Raw genomic sequence first — 19,907 nt, 5'->3', positions numbered from 1 at the left:
TTCATAAGTAGTTTAATTACTATCCCTGGAAAGTTTTAACATCAATTTGTTAAATCTTTGCTCAGTCACTCAGTCATGTCCAGCTCTTTGCAATCACATTGTCTGTAGCCCAACAGGCTTCTCTGTCCATGGAATTTTCCAGGCAAGAATACTGGAGCAGGTTTCCATTTCCTTCTCCAGGGATCTTCCTCACCCAGGGATCAAACCCAAATCTCTTTCATTTCCTGCATTGGCAGGCAGATTTTCTACCACTGTGCCACCTGGGAAGTCATTAAATATTTATCACTTCCCAATATAAATTTTATCACAGTACATTTAGAAGATGGATAATTACAAATTATACTACTATTATACAAATTAATACAAATTATACTATTAAGACTGGTGGGGGTGGATTTAGTCACTACACTAGGTCATGTCTGTCTCTTGCAACCCCATGGACTGTAGCCCACCAGGCTCCTTTGCCCATGGGATTTCCCAGGCAAGAATACTAGAGTGGGTTGCTGTTTCCTTTTCCAGGGTATCTTCCAAACCCGGGGACTGAACTCATGTTTTCTGCTTTGCTGGTGGATTCTTTACCTCTGAGTCATCAGGGCTGTCTATACTATTAAGACTAACTATAAACTAACTTTGTAAAGAACTTTCTATTTCTAACTATAAAATAGTTTCTATAAACTAACTTTCTATTTTTGAAGAACATTGATGGGTTGGTTGGTTTTTTTTTTTTTCCCTCCTTCTTATGACCAGTCAATTAGTAATACAAGTAACTCTTTGGAAACAACTGAAAACTGGTAATACTACAACCTCACAGAATGACTGGAATGATTTTGTACACTTTCCCCTGGGGAATTATTTAGAGCACAGAAACCAAATATCCTTACTAAAAATTCATGTTTTCTCAGACTTTCAGAAATCAGATTCTCAGCTACATCTTCCTTTTACAGAAATAGACTATAAAACATTTTCACCAGATACCAGAATCTCTACCCAGGTCCCTCTTATATGCCTGCTGCTGCTAAGTCACTTCAGTCGTGTCCGACTCTGTGCGACCCCATAGACGGCAGCCCACCAGGCTCCTCTACCCATGGGATTTTCCAGGCAAGAGTACTGGAGTGGGTTCTTACATGCCTAATGACAGCCTAATCTGTCTGGTCATCATTATCATCAAAATATTATGCAACTTTATGAAATGTTTGCTTTGTTCCAAGCCTAGTGCAAAAAGGTCATTTGATTTGATCAGTACCCAAATCCTATGACATGCTGCTTCTGTTGCTGCTGCTATGTCACTTCAGTCGTGTCTGACTCTGTGGGACCCCATAGATGGCAGCCCACCAGGGTCCCCCGTCCCTGGGATTCTCCAGGCAAGAACACTGGAGTGGGTTGCTATTTCCTTCTCCAATGCATGAAAGTAAAAAGTGAAAGTGAAGTCGCTCAGTCGTGTCCGACTCCTAGTGACCCCATGGACTGAAGCCCAGCAGGCCCCTCCATCCATGGGATTTTCCAGGCAAGAGTACTGGAGTGTGTTGCCATTGCCTTCTCCAAAATCTTATGAAATAGGTACTATGATTTTTCCCTATTAATGGACATGGAAACCTACACTCAAAAGGTAACTCACACAAGATTATACAACTTCCAAGTGGCAAAGCTGGTGTTTGAACTCATTTAAATGACTGAAAATCCCAGAAATCAAACCTTACTCTGTGTTGCATTTTAAATGATTTTATTAGAACTCATATACCTTGTCTTCTTTTCCAATGATGAATGTAAGCTACCAGTTCCTGGCACCACTCTGAGTCAGTCTTCTAACTGAAACTCTGTGGATTCAAAATCTCATCCAAGTATTTAACTCTCTTCTGCAAATTCCCTCATCTATAAAATTGAGGATGATAATCAGTGCAAAGATTCCAGGGAAATTTATAATCATTAATGAGCTAAGCCCTTTGAAAATATAAAGTACATTAAATGTTAATATTACTAATCTTCTTAATTAGAGAAAGTGGCAAATGTGTCCAAAAAGTCTGTAATTAACTTCATTACTCTTTCATTTAGGTAGCAAAGTTGAAGTCCTTCAAAATGTGTTTCAAGTAGATTAAACATGTGGTTGGCTGCATTTATAAATGTCCATTACTAATATTCTACACCATGGGAAATATTTTTTGCTGTTATGCAGTAAAATTTTTAAAAACTTGCATCTCAATAATTATATGCTCTCTGTTTTTATTTTCTTTGCAATAAACATGCATTTACTCACGTATTTATATTTTTATTGAGTAAAAGATAAGGAATTTACACAAAAGAGGCATCAAAGAAAATCAGAATCTAACCTAAGAAATAGGTTAAAGTGGGACAGAACTATCATGATAACAAAGACTAATGCTTTGCCAGTGTTCAAATTAAATTTTTGTTAAGCCTTCTGGCTGTTAAATTAAAGATAACACAATTAGGTTCAATTTTTTATGTTGCATTAATAGGGAGGAAACATACTATCAATAATATGAAAGCTATTCCATACATTATACATTTCATATATAAGAAAAGATATATTAAGTATAAAGATGTTTATAATCACAATTTTTTCAATATAAATATGCTCCTATAATAAAGATGCAGGTTGTATATTTTACCCACAAACTATCCTCAATTACTTATGTTTATATTCTATTTAAAATTGACATGAATTGTAACAGTATTCATATTTAAGGCCCTTTAATTGTTATTTAAATGGATTAAATTTACTATATTCAGTATTGACAATGAATAGTTTATTTTGAATATAAATTGATGTTTATCACTTGATCTTGACTGCACAGTGAGAAGGCATCCAAGAACATCTGTCATCGTAAGTACTTTCCCACATATTTCCTAACTTCTTGGTTACAGAGGAATGGAGTGCATAGTTTGTTGTTTTAGCACAGTTGGAGGAAACCCTGTGATGAAATCTACAACATTTCTTTAACGAAATTGAGCTATTATTTAGGACACTCCTGGACTTGTTTTTGCAATACCATAAAAGATTTGGATTTTATATTCTGTACTTGTTATTTAAGAACATTAATTCTTTTATTTTATAATTAAATGTAAAGTCATACAGAGAGCTGAATAACTAGTTATTTTACTTATGAACTATTTGAAAGAATTACTTGTGAAGTCATTGGGTAGCAAATTACATTTATTTCAATGATGGTTAAAGTTGCAGAATCTACAACCTGACTGTATAGGTACAAAGTCTGCCTTTGTAATCTGGATCAGTTATGTAAACTTGGTTTGCTCAATTTCCTTGTCACCAGAACAAGAATAATCTTGCCACTTACTTCAAAGTTTTGCTGTGTGAAATAAATGAGTTACTACCTATGTATGGATGTATAGTGCAGTGCCTGACATATATTAAGGGTTACATCAATGATTGTTATTAGCAACAGTAATGGTTGGTCCTGATACTGTGAAAATATTAGTTAGGCCCCTTTCTTCAGCAGTTTCACTAAATGCTATAGTAACAGCATTATACATGCCTCTCCCCAATCCACTGCCATTGGTGTCCATAATATTTAATTCATTTATCCTTTGGAAATAATATTGGTCATCAAAACTTTATAGAATTAATAGAAGAAATATCTGTAAAGATTAAAAGTAAGAAGAGTCTTCTCAGTTTTAACAACTTTAACGAATGCATTTCATAGCAGTGGTTTGATAAAAAGACAATTTAGATACATTTATTTTGAAAAAGAGATTATTGAGGTTTGAAGATTTTTATCCTATTGTGTTTTCCTCAAGATTTTCTTGATAAGCAGTAATTTGGTAGTTTTCAAGTTCCAACAGGCCTGCATCTGGCAGAGCACCTGAAAATTAAATGCTCAGTACATGTTCATTGAACTGAAGTAATGTCAGTTATATCAAAATAAAGGATAAGGACAAGAGATAAAGCAAGCCAAAAGAACAGCTCCAATTCTGACACTTTCACAAGTTCTGAATCCACAGTATATGGCTGAGGTATAGCAATTACATAGGAGATTAATCTAGGCTGACCTTTTCTAACGGACAGAACAACTTCAATCCCTGATTTTTAAAGCACTTAACATCTTATATATGGAAGAATTAGGTCACTTGGTCTGCCTCTGACACCTAATGAACAAATACAAAACTGGTCTATTTTTTTCATTTCTTTCTTTTTTTTTTTTTTTTTTTTTGACCACCTGGTAAATATTTAAGTAAGAATTCCAGAACATGAGTTTCTAACATCTAAGTCTATTTTACTTATCTGAATGGTACAAACCCACAAACACTCAGATATGTAAGTTAATTGCTATAAAATATTTTTATTGTAGAAAATGCATATAAATTCAAAGTCACTCAGTATTATACCTGGCCCACCTAAATACTCAATAAGTGTTTATTTGTATATTTTATTAAAAAATAATAAAGAAGAAAGCCTGCAAAAATGCCAGGAACCCATGAGACTACGTGTTTTATTGAATTGTCCAAAATGTTCATTTGGGTTCTTCCAAAGCATCTTACAGAAAAAGCCAAATGAATTTTTTGGCCAACACAGTAGTTCCAGTATTAAAACAAGTTATCTAAATTTCAGTTTATAACTTCACTAGGATGAAAGTTAAAATAATCATGTGCTGCCAGGTAAGTATACTTGAGGAGCTCAAAGAAAAGAGATAAGAATATTAATTACGGTTGCTGCTTGTGTTGAGTCCAGAGCCGCAGCCAGACATGGGGCTAGAGGACGAGCAAAGGATGATGACCGGGTCCGGAGATCCCAAGGAGGAGGAAGAGGAGGAAGAGGAATTAGTGGATCCCCTAACAACAGTGAGAGAGCAATGCGAGCAGCTGGAGAAATGTGTAAAGGCTCGAGAGCGGCTCGAGCTCTGTGATGAGCCTGTATCCTCCAGGTCACAGACAGAGGAGGACTGCACAGAGGAGCTCTTTGACTTCTTGCATGCAAGGGACCACTGTGTAGCCCACAAACTGTTTAACAGCTTGAAATAAGTGTGCAGATTTGTTCACCCCAGCCTTCATCACCTGGGCATTGGGATATTTCCTCATGGTTTTGAACATGATGTTTATTTGTGTAACTAAGTTTATGTGAATCTCAAGGATTTTGGCTTAGGCAAGTAATTTCTGTGTAATTATCAGTGATTTCATTTTAATAAAGTCCAGTGATCAGCAAAAAAAAAAAAAAAGAATATTAATTACCAAATCTTTGTCATGCTATAATTTCTGGGGAAAAAAATTTCTCTAGACATAGGGGAAATAGGAAAAAACTCATTGGAAAAGACCCTGATGCTGGGAAAGATTGAAGGCAGGAGGAGCAGGGAACAACAGAGGATGAGATGATTGGATGGCATCACCGACTCAGTGGATATGAACTTGAGCAAGCTCCAGAAGTTGGTGATGGACAGGAAAGCCTGGCGTGCCACAGTCCATGGAGTCTCAAATAGTAGGACACGACTGAGTGACTGAACTGAGGGGAAATAGGGATATTTTAAAAAAAAAAAAAAGGAAAAGTGGATTATGGTTCGTAAAATTTGCTCTAAGTTGCCATTTCCTTCTCCAGGGGATCTTCCCGACCCAGGAATCGAACCCAGGTCTCCCGCATTGCAGGCAGATGCTTTAACCTCTAAGCCACCAGGGAAGCCCCTAATAATAGTATTAAATGTTATTAGTAGTAAAGGAAAAAAATTAACAAAATTTGAGGAAATAATGGAATCTGTTTGTGAAGTTATCTGGTAACTAAATAACACAATTTTTCATCATAATGTATTAGGTATAATACAAATATATTATACTTATACATACATATATGTATCAGTTCAGTTCAGTTCAGTCGCTCAGTTGTGTCCAACTCTTTGCGACCCCATGAATCGCAGCATGCCAAGCCTCCCTGTTCATCACCATCTCCCGGAGTTCACTCAGACTCACGTCCATCGAGTCAGTGATGCCATCCAGCCATCTCATCCTCTGTCGTCCCCTTCTCCTCCTGCCCCCAATCCCTCCCAGCATCAGAGTCTTTTCCAATGAGTCAACTCTTCGCATGAGGTGGCCAAAGTACTGGAGTTTCAGCTTTAGCATCATTCCTTCCAAAGAAATCCCAGGGTTCATCTCCTTCAGAATGGACTGGTTGGATCTCCTTCCAGGCCAAGGGACTCTCAGGAGTCTTCTCCAACACCACAGTTCAAAAGCATCAATTCTTCGGCCCTCAGCCTTCTTCACAGTCCAACTCTCACATCCATAGTATATACCTATGATAAATTGTGTTTTATAGACACTGAATTCTACCCATAGAAATTAAAATGATTAGGATTTTCATGATCTCACTGAAAATAGCCATGAGACAAAACAGTATACAAATACAGATGATATATTTCAAGTTTGAAAATTCTATCAGTTTAGAAGTCATGAGAAAAAAAGGAAGAATATATCTAGTGTAGGAAAATGTCTTATTGTACTAGGTGTCTTTCATTTCTCCCTCCAAATCCAATCAGTATTCCTCTGAAAACTGCTGTGTGCATACACAAGGCTGTACATATAAAACAAGTTTTCCCAGTCTCCCATATGGCTTGATTTCAACTGGGTACAGCCAATGGGAAGTACTAACAAGAACTGAACAGAGCAAAAAGAATGAGGTTGGGTAGTCATATTCTTATTGGAGAAGGAAATGGCAACCTACTCTGGTGTTCTTGCCTGGAGAATCCCAGGGATGGCAGAGCCTGGTGGGCTGCCGTCTATGGGGTCGCACAGAGTTGGACACGACTGAAGCGACTTAGCAGCAGCAGCAGCAGCAGCAGTCATGTTCTTAGAGCCCTCCTCCTTCAGGGATTGCTAGCCTTAAGGAACTTAACCAAAAGTCACAGCCGTTTTCTTAGTCTCTGGCTAGGAGTTCAGGTAACTTTTTTCTCTGTCTAGAGATGCCAGTAGTGCCCTTCAGTTACTAATCCAGAGCTATCAGACTATATCTGTGTTGTTTCCCTACAGAATGTCTACCACCTTATTACATGTTTCTCAACTACCATTTGATTATACCAACAGCTTTTTACTGGAAACTTGAATGTGTACCAAGAGTATTTGGAAATTTGAATACTTCATTTGCTATTTTTTTTTTCCAAAGCTTCTTTAGAAATTTACTTGATGTAGTATTTCTTGGAAAATACCCTAAAAATTATGTCAATCTGTTTTATAGTAATTAGGTATTATATCATTGCTTTAATTAATTACATTTGCATTTCTAGTGTATGACATGGATATTTGATGCAATTTATAATACAAGACATACATAAAATTGGCTAATTAAAATAACATTTTCTATATGGGATTCTAAAAGCATTAAGTCAAATGCATTAATATATTTTATACCCTTCAATTAAGAAATAATATAACTTGTAGAAATGCTTGTAAAATAACATTAAGTGCCCCAATACTTTTTCAAAATAAATGAAAAGGTAACAAAGCTATGTTCTTAAAGGAAAAGAAAAAAAGATTTTTTAAGTTGTGTGTTAACAGATTTATGATACTTAGTAAAACTAAAATACTTTTAGGTAATAAAATAAAATTTATCTTTCACAAAATTGTGGGGCTTTTTTTTATTCTTCCTATTATTTACTTATATGTACTGAACATTTATAATATACATATCAAGGTAAAAATCAATAAGTTGAACTTTTAAAATGAAAATGAGTCACATAATAGAGGAGAAAAGATAAGAATGTGTATAATTTCCCTCCTTATCTGATGAGAGAAACAGTATTGTTTACAGTGAGAAACAATTTTTCTTCTGGTTCCAACTCTAAGCTATAAAAAGAATTTATTGTTTAAATCTGGAAATAAAAGTCACTGAATTCCTAACGCATATTAAGATAAATCAGTGTTTTAGCTTTTTTCAATAAAATAGAAGAATTTGATCAACGATTGAGAAAGAAAATATCAAAAGATTACTTAAAATTGAAGAGTCCTATAAAGATTTTTCACCAGAGCATTGAAAACTATTATCTAAGATTAGGCAAATAGCTTTCTAGGGAACTTTATATGGTGTCTAGATGTACCTTATTTAATGGAAATTGAGCAGTCTAAAATATCTGGCTGGTTGGATTGTCCTTTGGAGACTATCACCATACAGCACAGTTTATGGCAATTTTTGTGCATATATTTAGTACTCACTGGAAGAAATACACATGCATTAGATGTCAGATATGAGGATGACATAGATAGCTTTAGAGTATCTATGTTCTAGCCTAAAAAACACGTTAGAATTTTGGAATTTTAAACTGCCTCTTCTCTATTCCTGTCAAGTCCATGCTATTCTAGTCATTGCCTTAACATGTACAATATAAATACACATAATAATGAGCCATTCTGTAAATATTCTTCCAGCTTATAAATAATATTAAACTTTTTTTTTTTTAAAGAGTATGTATAGGTTTGGGTATGTAAATATTCTAATTGTTGAAGTGATTAAGAATCAATTCAGATTTGATAATATGTTTATTCAAATGGATAGCGTGCCAATATATTCTGTTTAGAGTTGCTTGCTAGTAAGTAAGAACCAATTCAAAAATCTATTTGATTTCAAAAAAGTTATCTCAGACAATATTGGAGGATGGAATTAGCTAATTGCAATAGAAAGGCTGCTAACTGTCATAAATAATTTGGAACCATTAACATTATACAGGTGTGACCGGAAGAAGTAGGGATTAATTGAAGCATGGGGTGTTTTCAATGTGGCAAAATGACTAATAAAAACATTTTCTATTCAATTGAATGCTATGTGAAGAGTAAATAAGTCTGAATAATGTATACTACAAAACATCATTTATACCATGGATCATGACTATTGAGGACTGTTAATATTTCTGTTGTGGTTCACTCTACCTCACTGAACTGATAATGTGATGAGAAAGGTCTTCTAGAGGACTGAACTACTGAAGTAGGGAGATTATAATAACATTTTATATATACACATGCCAATATTGGATCTAGAAGCCTTCTTCATATTGCAACACTGGCTTCCAGATCTATTGAGAATTGGCTCTTTCACTTAATGCAACAGTTCTGGCAATGGAATTATGGTATATATCATCCACAGATTATTGATTTTTAGTCATTATAACTCACTGAGATATGTTGAACACAAAAATTATACAAATATAATTTTGTATGCTAGGGTATCCTTCAGATTCATCAGAATTCCATTCTGTCTTCCATCAATCAAGATCATATAATATTGAAAATGTGAAACATACCATTATAGATTGAATATTCTTAATTTTTTTCTTTTAATTATCTTAAAGTCATCTTACTTCTTATAAAGTGTTACTGTATCTGACTTGTGGCTGCCATTGGAAGGGGGTGCAGGGAGGGATGTGTGGGGAGTTTTGGATTAGCAGATGCAAATTAGTGTGTATATATATATATATATATATATATATATATACACACACACACACACACATAAAATGGATAAACAACAAGGTCCTACTGCATAGCACAGGGAACTATATTCAGTATCTTGTGATAAAGCATAATGGATAAGAATATGAGAAATAGTATATATGTATAATAGTCACTTTGCTGTACAGCAGAAACTAATACAACATAGTAAATCAACATAGTCAAAGTTAATGATTTTTCCAGTAGTTATGTATGGATGTGCGAGTTGGATCATGAAGAAGGCTAAGCACTAAAGAACTGATGCTTTCAAATTGTGGTGCTGGACAAGACTCTTGATAGTCCCGTGGACAGCAAGGAGATAAAACCAGTCAATTCTAAAGAAAATTGACCCCGAATATTCATTGTAAGGACTAATGCTGAAGCTGAAACTTCAACATTTTGGCCACCTGATGCAATAAGCCAACACATTGGAAAAGACCCTGATGCCAGGAAAGATTGAGGGCAGGAGGAGAAGGGGTTCACAGAGGATGAGATGGTTAGAGAGCAACACTGACTCAGTGGAAATGAATTTGAGCAAACTCTGGGAGACAGTGAAGGACAGAGAAACCTGAAGTGCTACAGTCTATAGGGTCACAAAGAGACAGACTCAACTTAGTGACTGAACAATAACAACCTCAATCAGGATTTAGATTTTAGTGCTAAGTAAGAAATTCTCGTAATTTTTACTGCTAAACAATACATTAAAATGGTTTACTGTTAATCCTAGTTTTATAATCAACTGTCATCTAAGATGGAGTCGTAAGTACAGACGGGAGTATAAAGTTTTCAGTTCAGTTCAGTTCAGTCGCTCAGTCATGTCTGACTCTTTGTGACCCCCTGAATCACAGCACACCAGGCCTCCCTGTCCATTACCAACTCCCAGAGTTTACTCAAACTCATGTCCATCAAGTCTGTGATGCCATCCAGCCATCTCATCCTCTGTTGTCCCCTTCTCCTAAAGTTTTAGGATCAGTTAAATTTGAATCTTGCTCAAAACTTACTCTAAAATTATGTTGATTATGATTAGAACCTGTGTGAGGAGAACTATCTACTTTTGTTGATTATGCTATCATGCAGAGATACCAAAACTAATAAATTTAAAAATCATTAAAGAAAAACAATGTAACATTTTATTGACTTCAGGAAATTTGAGATCCTAAAACTAATAAGACATCCTAGCTTGTCTAATTTGATCCTACTCTATCTGAACAAAAGGATAAATCTATATCTTGAGAAATGTTCTGGGAAAGATAAGTATTATACTCAAAGCCTCACCCTCACAATATTTTAGAAAAATTGTGATGTACAGCAAATAGCCAATTTTTAATTCTACACCACTGTAGCTTGTTAACGCTGAAAAGTCCAATAACATATTTCCCTCATTTTTCAGGCCATGTAAGACAGGAAAAATTTTTACTTCATCTATACCATAAGATCATTATAGGATATAATGAAAGAAAAATCACTTTATATTTCAAAGTTTTATTACATTTTGCATTAATAGTAGTTTGTTATTAAATTAATATACTTTATGCTAATATGACTGAAGTGACAGTATGCATGGATGCTAATATAAGCATAGGGCATGCATCTCAGTCGCCTCCCACTCTTTGTGGCCGTATGGCCTGTAGCCCACTAGGCTTCTCTGTCCATGTGATTTTTCAGGCAAGAATACTGGAGTGGGTTGACATTTCCTCCTCCAGGGGATCTTCCTGACCCAGGGATCGAATCCTCTCTTGCATTGCAGGCAGATTCTTTACCACTGAGCCATCAGGGAAGCCCATAAGCCATAGAAGTTTATATTATTTCAACAATTCATGCCCAGAAAAAAGACACCATTAAATTTAGAAACTTGAAAAACTGACTTTTGCAATATCTAAGATTTCACTGAAGCACTTTTCTATGTAAAGTCACACAAACTTTTTTAAACTATTGACTTTTTTCTTTCTAAATATGTTGGAAAATATGAGTGCCATCATGGCAATGTTTACCATCTATTTCTTTCATTTGTAACAGAGAATAAAGAAAATTGCTGAGTCACTTGGCTATTAAGTAGTACTGCAGAACCAGAGCCCATGAATTCCAGGCTATTATGCTTTCTACCAAGCCACACTGCCCTTCTCCATTACTTTTGGCCTCTAACTACAGATTCAGCCTGAGAGTTGTAATAAAATGGAGATTAGGATATGCTCATTCATATTTATAGCAATTCCCACTTCACCTGAGGTCTGTGAGTAATAAAAGTGAAGAGTTACCATCTTTTGCCTTCTCCATGACCTCTTATTGCTTCACTGAACTATTTAGGAGCATTTACAATCCCTTACATTGTACCATGTGCAAGGACTTCATAGTGGTATTATACATAGTTCCTCTCCACCCACTCCAGAGAGTTCTCAAATATATTAAGGGGGTGAAGTGGGCAAAGAAAATGTCAATAAAATGCAGAAATACTGTGAGAAAGTTGTGAATAGAATGGTGTGACAACACATACAAATATATTGAATTTTATCTAGAGTGATTAGGAAAGATTTCCCATAAGAGATGGCTTTTGAATTGTAACTTTTAGGGAAATAAATTTAATAAGAGAATTGGAAGAGTCTATGGAAATGGGATGACCAAAATCACCTTTACCAGTGTTATTTTGATGACAAGCCACTAGTTGAAAGAGAGGCACAGATGGGAATAACAGACATAAGCTGGGTGAAGTAGGTTTAGACTAGATTATGTAGATTTATATACAAGACTAGATTTTTTTTTTTTTACAATATATGAAAATCAATGAGAAGTCAGTGATGTTAATCAAGTGGATTGGAATAGCAATGCCTGGAAAGATGATTAGATAAATGATAGTCTCCATAACATTGTTAAAAACTGAGTAAAAAAGAGGACGTAAGGACAACAAGATGGTAGGTTATAAGATATCAGCTGTCATTACAAACACACAAAATAGCTATCTATAGCTCAGTTGGTATAGAATTCACCTGCAATGCAGGGGGTGCCCGGTTTGATTCCTGAGTCAGGAAGATCTGCTGGAGAAGGGATAGGCTACCCACTCCAGTATTCTTGGGCTTCCCCTGTGGCTCAGCTAGTAAAGAATCCACCTGCAATGCAGGAGACCTGGGTTCGATCCCCCGGTTGGGAAGATCCCCTGAAGAAGGGAAAGACACAAGTGAGTGACTTTCACTTCACTTCATGACTGAAAATAATCTCAGTTCAGTTCAGTTCAGTTCAGTCGCTCAGTCACGTCCGACTCTTTGCGACCCCATGAATTGCAGCACACCTGGCCTCCCTGTCCATCACAAACTCGCGGAGTTCACCCACACTCATGTCCACCGAGTCGGAGATGCCATCCAGCCATCTCATCCTCTGTCGTCCCCTTCGCCTCCTGCCCCCAATCCTTCCCAGCATCAGAGTCTTTTCCAATGAGTCAACTCTTCGCATGAGGGGGCCAAAGTATTGGAGTTTCAGCTTTAGGATCAGTCCTTCCAAAGAACACCCAGGACTGATCTCCTTTAAGAATAGACTGGTTGGATCTCCTTGCAGTCCAAGGGACTCTCAAGAGTCTTCTCCAACACCACAGTTCAAAAGCATCAATTCTTCGGTGCTCAGCTTTCTTCACAGTCCAACTTTCATATCGATACATGACCACTGGAAAAACCATAGCCTTGACTAGACCAACCTTTGTTGGCAAAGTAATGTCTCTGTTTTTCAATATGCTATATAGGTTCATCATAACTTTCCTTCCAACGAGTAAGCGTCTTTTCATTTCATGGGTGCAATCACCATCTGCATTGTATTTGGAGCCCAGAAAAATAAAGTTTGACACTGTTTCCACTGTTTCTCCATCTATTTCCCATGAAGTGATGGGACCAGAAGCCATGATCTTCATTTTCTGAATGTTGAGCTTTAAGCCAACTTTTTCACTTTCCACTTTCACTTTCATCAAGAGGCTTTTTAGTTCTTCTTCACTTTTTGCCATAAGGGTGGTGTCATCTCCATATCTGAGGTTATTGATATTTCCCCTGGCAATCTTGATTCCAGCTTCTGCTTCTTCCAGCCCAGCGTTTCTCATGATGTACTCTGCATATAAGTGAAATAAACAGGGTGACAAGATACAGCCTTGATGTACTCCTTTTCCTATTTGGAACCAGTCTATTGTTCAATGTCCAGTACTAACTGTTGTTTCCTGATCTGCATATAGGTTTCTCAAGAGGCAGGTCAGGTGGTCTGGTATTCCCATCTCTTTCAGAATTTTCCACAGTTTCTTGTGATCCACACAGTCAAAGGCTTTAACATAGTCAATAAAGCAGAAATAGATGTTCGAACTATCTTGCTTTTTCCATGATCCAGTGGATGTTGGCAATTTGATCTCTGGTTCCTCTGCCTTTTCTAAAACCAGCTTGAACTCTGGAAGTTCACAGTTCATGTATTGCTGAAGCCTGGCTTGGAGAATTTTGAGCGTTACTTTACTAGTGTGTGAGATGAGTGCAACTGTGTGGTAGTTTGAGCATTCTTTGGCATTGCCTTTCTTTGGGATTGGAATGAAAACTGACCTTTTCCAGTGCTGTGGCCCCTGCTGAGTTTTCCAAATTTGCTGGCATATGGAGTGCAGCACTTTCACAGCATCATCTTTCATGATTTGAAATCACTCTACTGGAATTCCATCACCTCTACTGGCTTTGTTCATAGTTATACTTTCTAAGGCCCACTTGACTTCACATTCAGGAGGGCTCAAAAATCCAATTAAGAACCTACAACTAAACAATTAAGCAAAACATGTAGAATTACATCCCAGAAAGAACTGCTTAGGGAGATTTCTCTGCCTGCAGAGAATCCTGAAGGCTTTCCTCTTGAGGACTTCACTCGCTCCTATGACAGCCATGGACTACCCACAGCTTTCAAAATGGAGTAGCCCATAGTGTTCACTGGTGTAAAGCCCAGCAGCCTGCTCTGCAGAAAACTCTAGTAGCTTTAGCAACAATGGTAACCAGAAGCCACCCTTGTCACTGACTCCCCTAGATACAGAGAAATCCTACTACATATCCCCCAAGAAGTGGTACTACCACTCATGGACACTCAGGCCACAGTCCAGCTCCATACCTGTCTTGGAACACAGAGGCCAGTTCTGCAGCCTTCTGTGCATACCTGTGCTTCAGAATATGACTTCATAGGCAGTCTACATTCACTCATGTCTCAGGCACTGGATCTAACACCTCTGTGGGCTAGCCAGAGCCCTAGTCCCCAGAATTATTGACACTCTACAAGCATGCACTCTCCAAAACTCAGGCCTAAGACTGGCCCATAGCCCATGGCCATATACCAGTGTCATTACTACTGTGAAGGTGTCTGAGCCAGACCTGGTGCCAAAAGTGACCCCCTTGGCTATGACATTCCCCCGAAAGAAAAAGTGATCAGGAGGTCCCCAGCAGCTTTCACCACAAAGACCCCAACAGCCCTTGACATGACTTCAGATACACACAGCACTGGACACTGAGGATCTATACAGTTTTTACTGACTTTGATCTTAGCTGATGGAGCTTGCATGGAAACTGTTTTTGATACTTCCTAGAGCAAAAACCACCAGATTCTACCCAGGCAGCACTCTCATACCCAACCACCAGTGAAAATCTTTCCCCAGTGAAATGAATCCATAGAGTCAGGAGGAGGTTAACTCCTCAAGCATCTAGATCAACACAAGACTATAAGAAATATAAAGAAAAAAGAAACAAGAATACATGACACCAGAGGAACACAATACTTTCCCAGGGAACTGACTGCAATGAAATGAAACTCTAAAAATTAACAAAGACTTCAAGAGATCACAGACATCTCAACAAAATCAAGAACATAATATATAATAAACAGTTTAACAGTGACAAGGAAATTATTAAAACAAATCAGTAGAAATTCTAGAGCACAATGAATGAGATGAAAAATGTAATAAAAGGCATCAAAAACAGCCTGGATCAATAAGAAGAAATCATCTGTGAAATTAAGGACAAATTTGCAATTTCAAATAATCCAGTCAAAGGAGAAAATTATAACAAAATAAAAATAGTGAAGAAAGCCTATGGGAATTATAGAATGTAATCAAGCAAAATAATATTCACATTATGGGGGGCCCAGAAGCAGCAGAGCAAGTAGGCAGGATGCTCGGGGCTGGTGCACTGGGATGACCCAGAGGGATAGTATGGGGAGGGAGGTGGGAGGGGGGGTTCAGGATGGGGAACATGTGTATACCCGTGGCAGATTCATGTTGATGTATGACAAAACCAATACAATATTGTAAAGTAATTAGCCTCCAATTAAAATAAATAAATTTATATTTTTAAAAAAGAGAAAGATTTGATATTGACATAAAAAAAAAAGGAAAACACAATAGAGAAGTTCAAGGGACTTAGCCCCTGAGGTAGGAAAAAAAAAAAAATGATTGAAACTATCCAAACCTGGGTAGGGATATGGACATTCAGATATCTAAAACTAATACATACATAATTAACTCAAAGATGACTTCACTGGTATATTATTTTAAAAAAAAATACTATCAAAAATCAAAGATAATGAATTTTGAAAGCAGAAACAAAAATAATATCATGTCATACAATTACATCCCCATAAGTCTGTCAGCACATCTCTAAACAGAAACCTTATAATCATGAGAGTACAGGATAATATATTCAAAATGCTGAAACACAAAACTGCCAACCAAGAATACTTTATCTGGCAAGTAATACTTCAGAAATGAAGGAGAGATAAAGAATTTCTTAGACAAGCAAAAGCTGAAGGAGGTCATCATGCTAGAATTACCTAACAAGAAAGGCTAAAAGTTCTTTAAAAGGAAATGAAAGGGTGCTAATTTGTAACATGAAAACATAAAGGTAGGTATATACTCAAATTCAGAATCTAATATTGTAATGATGGTATCCAAATGACATAACTCCAGTAAAGGTTAAAAGACTAAAGTATTAAAAGTAAATATAGCTACAACTGTTTGTTAATGGATATATAACATTAAAAGACATAAATTGTGTCATCAAAAACCTATGATGTGCAGTGTGAATAAAAGGACAGTTTTGTATATAACAAGTAAAGCTTAAAATAGATTGTTATCAATATAAAATGTTGTATAAATGTCATGATGATCAAACAGCAAGAACCTATACAAAAAAACAAAATCAAAGCATACCATTATGAAAAATCATCAAATTACAAAGAAGACAAAAATAAAGGAAGAAAAGAACAAACAAACTACAAAACAAAAAATAATACATTGGCAACAGTAAATACTTTTGTTGTTATTTAGTCACCAAGGCCTTTCTGACTCTCTTGAGACCCCATGGGTGGTAACCCAAAAGGCTCCTCTGTCCATGGGATTTCCTAGGCAAGAATACTAGAATGGGTTGCCATTTCCTTCTCCAGGGTATCTTGATCCAGGAATCAAAACTTTCCTGCATTGCAGGCAGATTCTTTACTGTTGAGTCATGAGGGAAACCCAGTAAATCATTCAGTTCAGTTCAGTTCAGTTCAGTTCAGTAGCTCAGTCGTGTCAGACTCTTTGCGACCCCATGAACTGCAGCATGCCAGGCCTCCCTGTCCATCACCAACTCCCAGAGACCACTCAAACTCATGTCCATCGAGTCAGTGATGCCATCCAGCCATCTCATCCTCTGTCATCCCCTTCTCCTCCTGCCCCCAATCCCTCTCAGCGTCAATCTTTTCCAATGAGTCAACTCGTCCTATCAGGTGGCCAAAGTATTGGAGTTCCTTACCTATCAGTAATTTAAAAAAGAATTAGATTGGATAAATGGATTTTTTAAAAAAAGTCCAACTATACACTGTATACAAAGAATCACTTCAGCTTTAAAGACTTACAGAGGCTGAAAGGGATGAAAAAAGATATTCTATGTAAACAGAAACCAAAAGGAATATGGAATATCTATAGTCCTATCACTTTCTCGCAAATGGATGGGGAAAAAATGGAAACGGGCAGATTTTATTTTCTTGGGCTCCAAAATCACTGTGGATGGTGACTGCAGCCATGAAATTAAAAAGGCTTGCTCCTTGGAAGAAAAGCTATGACAAACCTAGACAGCATATTAAAAAGCAGAGATATCAGCTTTTGCCAAAAATGGTCCATCTAGTCAAAGCTATGATTTTTCCAGTAGTCATGCACAGATGTGAGAATTGGGCCAAAAAGAAGGCTGTGCAACCAAAGAACTGATGCTTTTGAATTTGTGATGCTAGAGAAGACTCTTGAGAGTCCCTTAGACTGCAAGGAGATCTAACCAATCAATACTAAAGGAAATCAACCCTGGATATTTCTTGGGAGGACTGATGCTGAAGCTGAAGCTCCAATACTTTGGCTACCTGATGTGAAGAGCCAACTCACTGGCAAAAACTCTGATTCTGGGAAAGACTGAGGGCAGAAGGAGAAGTGGGTGATTGAGGATGGGATGGCTGGATGGTATACCTGACTCAATAGACTCGAGTTTGAGCTAACTCTGGGAGATAGTGAAAGACAGAGAAGCCTGGTATGTTGCAAAGAGACCACTGGATGGCAAAGAGTTGGACACGACTTAGGGACTGAACAACATATCTATATTTATATCAGATAAAACACACTTAAAGTCAAAAATGGAAACAAAAGGTAATAAAATCAATATATAATGGTAAAGGAGTCAATTCATCAAAATAAAATGCTATAAATATATATATATATATATATATATATATATCCAACATCAAAGGCCATAAATATATTAAGTATATATTAAAAGATTTGAAGGCAGAAAGCAGTAATGCAATAATAGTATGAGACTCCAGTACCCCACTTTCAACAATGGATAGATGATTCAGACCAAAAATCAGTAAGGGAACATTAAACTCAAGCCACATTTTAGACTAAATGGACCAAGCAGATACACAGAACATTCTATCCAACAGCAGTAGAATGCATATTCAAGTGCACGTGGAACATTCTCCAGTATAGATAATACATTAGGTGACCAAAAAGTTTTAACAGATTTAAGAACAATGAAAGAATATCAAGTATCTTTTATAATCACAATTGTATGAAACTAGAACTCAGTAACAGGAGAGAAGCTAGAAAATTAACAAATGTGTGGAAATTAAACATACAATCCTGAACAATCAAAGGGGCAATCAAATGACTGAGGCACTTGAGGCAAATGAAGACACCTCATAACAACATTCATGGGATTCAGCAAAAGCAGTTCTGTGAGGGAAGATTAGAGCAATAAATACCCAGAGTAAGAAAAAAAAGAAATATATTAAACATCCTAATTTTACATAAGGAACTAGAAAAAGAACAAACCAAGAGCCAAATTAGCAGAAATAAGGAAATAAACACTAGAAATACGTGAAATAGACTAGAAAAATAGAAATGATTAATGAAGTTGAAACTTTTTTTGAAAAGATAAGTTAAACTGACAAATCTTTATATCTATACTATGGAAAAAGAAAGAAGACAAAGTCAGAAATGAAAGTGTTACCAACCCGATTATTTTTGCTTGAGGAGCAGCAAGGTGATTAAAAAAAAGATGTGGTAATTGCCCTTCTGCACAGGTGGAACTATGCCACAGGCCTCTGCATGTGCATAAAGGAGTCCCTTAGTGGGGTCCAAGGGTGGAGTTTTGGAGTCCTCTGATGTCAAAATGTCACTAAGGAGACCTGGACTACCCCTAGTGGAGGATCTGTGGACCTATTCAGTCTTAAAACTATCTCAGCTCAAACTAGACACAGCTAACTCCAAGTTCTTAAAACATCTCAGTGAAGTGAGTGAAGTCACTTAGTACTGTCCAACCCTTTGCGACCCCATGGACTGTAGCCTACAAGATTCCTCCATCCATTGGATTTTCCAGGCAAGAATACTGGAGTGGGTTGCCATTTCCTTCTCCAGGAGATCTTCCCGACCCAGGGATTGAACCCAGGTCTCCCAAAATGTAGGCAGATGCTTTACCATCTGAGCCACCAGGGAAGCTCAAAGAACATCTCAGGCAAGCACCTTATTGTTTAGGTTGCCTGCAGCTTGAAGGACATGCAAGTCTTTTGTAGCAATAATTAAATGACCTTGATTAGTGAAGACAGGTGAAATGGATTTGACTATTGATTACCAATGGTTTCAGGAGGAGACAAAAAAATTGATATCACAGAAATTTTAAGGATTTTAAGATATTACTATGAACAATTATACACCAGGAAGTTGAGTAGCCTAAAAGAAATACATAAATTCCTAGAAATATACAACCTAGTTTGGTGAAGAAAGACTGCACTTTGAGGTTCTGACTCCTGGGAATCAAAGAAGAGTTCCATTTTATCCAAGTCATTTAATCTTTCATCAGCTAGTTAAAAATTAGATCACTTTTTACATGAATGTATTTCAAATTATGGATATTTACGAATAATTTGTATATATGTGTGTATATATATATATATCAACTGTTTATGTGTATTAAGTTATG

The 19,907-nt window shown here is 36.7% G+C and overlaps 1 pseudogene; it reads left to right on the top strand.

Moving 5' to 3' along the window:
- The first annotated feature begins 4,683 nt into the window (after nucleotides 1-4,683).
- LOC138427427 (cytochrome b-c1 complex subunit 6, mitochondrial pseudogene) lies at nucleotides 4,684-5,189 on the top strand (annotated as a pseudogene).
- Nucleotides 5,190-19,907: the final 14,718 nt, after the last annotated feature.

Source organism: Ovis canadensis, chromosome 22, assembly GCF_042477335.2.
Source record: "Ovis canadensis isolate MfBH-ARS-UI-01 breed Bighorn chromosome 22, ARS-UI_OviCan_v2, whole genome shotgun sequence".
Taxonomy (NCBI): domain Eukaryota; kingdom Metazoa; phylum Chordata; class Mammalia; order Artiodactyla; family Bovidae; genus Ovis; species Ovis canadensis.
Note: the sequence above shows the minus strand (reverse complement) of the source record. Positions and strands in the feature narration are given on the sequence as shown.